Genomic DNA, 2,563 nt, shown 5'->3' on the forward strand with positions numbered 1-2,563 from the left:
AACGAATGCCCACCACTAACAACCTTGATTCTATGATTGGTGGACAAATTTTTCTTCAAACAAATGATCAGAACGTGGTCTAATAGTCTAGAAAATCAGGCCTGGCAAACCTACAGATTCTGGCTAATAGCCAAGGCTCACCCTCCAAATAAAGGAGATATAAAAGAGACTCCAAAAAAGGTAAGCAAGCTAAACTAGGAAGAGAATCAGGAGAAAAGTGTTCTGCTTTCCTGTAACCTCTCTCACTTTTTTCTCTATTGTTCCCAAAGCTCTAGTTGATTTAAGCATCAGAGAGTCTCCTGCTGGAATATCTCCAACCAGTGCGGACTTTCCTTGAAGGTTCCTTTTAGTATCCTAGATCTCCGATGGTGCCTGTCTTCAGCCACATCAGCCATCTTTCAGAGCCTTATGATAATACTATTGATGTAGGGTCTGATCTGGATTAGCTTGAAGCCATCTGGTCTTGGATGATTATGGCAACTGCAAAGCCAATGCAAATACAAAATTTATTTGGGCAGCTGCTGAATTTATTGTTCGGTTTAGGTTGTAGGACTACTAGAAGATTTTCTTTTCTTTTTTGCGCATGTGTTAAATGTTCATAGAACTTAGTTGGAAACCAACAAAATCATCATCATATATGGAGAGACTCTTGAACTCATCAACCTTGTCCTCTTTTTGGCAGTGGAAATTATGAAAGGAACAAAAAAAAGCTGCAGAAAGAAAAGATTCCTACGTTTCTTATTGTTTAAATCATTCGGAGAGAAAAAATTCTGTTGTTTTGAACAGGAGGGGAAGAAAAAAAAAAAACTAATAACCAGTAGAGCAATGATTTCACAAACTAATAAGTATTATGATAAGTTTTTGTGTTATTCGACGAGGAAAATAATACATTATCGCAAGTGGGTGAACTAGTTTTCAATTGTTTTTTTTTTTTTGGGAAATCAGTTCTGCTGCTAGAATATTATTATAAATGAACGTCAAAGCTACTGACTCTAATTCTTATGCTTGAAATGGTTAACTGGCAAGGGAGCTGAACCAAAAGGACTTGTTGAGACAAATATGCACGACAGAAGTGGAGGGGCCACCGGGAAATTTTCTGCTGTCGCCATGAATAGGATTGAGTATTAGCTAGACCGCTGCGTCTACTGCCCGTCACCATCCATCTTTTACAGTGATCCAGCTCCAATCAAATGGTGGATGAACCATGGAGTGGTAACTCCTAAGTGAGAACTAATCATAGCAGGAGTACGGAATCTTTTTCAGTGATCCAGTTCCAATCAAATGGTGGATGAACCATGGAGTGGTAACTCCTAAGTGAGAACTAATCATAGCAGGAGTACAGCATGACGTTTGTCTGTGGCCAGTTTGGAGAGGATTTGGCTGGTCGATACAGTAGCTACTTCTTCAGTTCAGGGACGCTCCAGGGAAAGTGATGATCTCTGCAACAACACATTACGAACCTCTCAATATTCTGGACTTACGTGATCTTTGTCTGAAATTTTCACCGATCGGGGGAAAAAAGGAAAACGGGGACAAAGCAGGAGATACAGAAGCCATATTTTGGTTCTACAACTCCCCAAGGGGAAAAGAAAACTGGAAAACAAAAATTCCTTGTCTTGGAAAAAAAAATTAGACATACAAAATATCAACAAAAATTATCCTGGATGTGCAAAATTTACATAAAATAACCATCATCACCCTTTGATACAACACTACGAACAACTCCAGCTCATGTTCTAAATTTTGCATTTTCCTGTTTCTTAAGAGTTGAAGAAACCCCTTTGGCTGCTGGTGGAGGACTCTAAAGAATCTTCCTTACATGAAACTAAAGCCAAAAAAAAGAAAAAGAGAGAGAAAGCAATGGCTGAGCCCTTAAAACGTTGCCTCCCTTTTATCTCTTTATACCTCTCATTCTACTAGTACACAAACACTAGTGGCTAGCAAACACGGCATGAACGTTGCGGGAGTTTTGATGGATGATGACGCTTGGCTCGTGCTTTATCATCGACGACGCTGACGAAGAAGAGTTGTTGATAGAAGAAGAGGAGGAGGAGAATTTCTTGCGGTTATTCTCCAACGCCTCATCCATCTCTATCTGCTTCTTCCTACACTCGTTGCTACAAAACGGTTCATTCCCTCTGTGACATCCAACCAAAAAAAAAAAAATATATATATATATATTATTTCTGTAAAATTGAGATGTAACAACAACTAGCTTGATAATGTTGAGAGCAATTTTTTTGTTGAATAAATAAAAATTTTTCGTCATGTCCTCTGAAACATTACTTTACAATTATCCCTTAGATGGTGGTTGCTTTGGTTGCACGTCTAACCTGTACATGAAGATGTCTTCGTTGGCAGATATGGGCTTCTTGCAGAGAAAACAGGCGTCAAGGAAGTGGTGAGTGTCACCGCCGCCACCGAAGGATCCAAAAAAGCTGGAGGGTGAGAAGGATGAGGAGGATGACAGGGGGGTGTCCATGTCCATATACACATAGAAGATATCTTCTAAATATTACTTTTGCTTGACGGCTGGATCAGTGGTGGTGGTTGAAGCATATAT

The 2,563-nt window shown here is 39.5% G+C and overlaps 1 long non-coding RNA gene across 1 annotated transcript; it reads right to left on the minus strand.

The window, feature by feature from the left end:
- Positions 1 to 1,700: 1,700 nt before the first annotated feature.
- Positions 1,701 to 2,563, minus strand: LOC114913284 (uncharacterized). The gene is made up of 2 exons (XR_003799284.2): positions 2,334 to 2,563; positions 1,701 to 2,138 (listed from the first exon to the last, which is right to left on the minus strand). It is a non-coding gene; the product is annotated as an uncharacterized lncRNA (long non-coding RNA).

Source organism: Elaeis guineensis, chromosome 1, assembly GCF_000442705.2.
Source record: "Elaeis guineensis isolate ETL-2024a chromosome 1, EG11, whole genome shotgun sequence".
Taxonomy (NCBI): Eukaryota; Viridiplantae; Streptophyta; class Magnoliopsida; order Arecales; family Arecaceae; genus Elaeis; species Elaeis guineensis.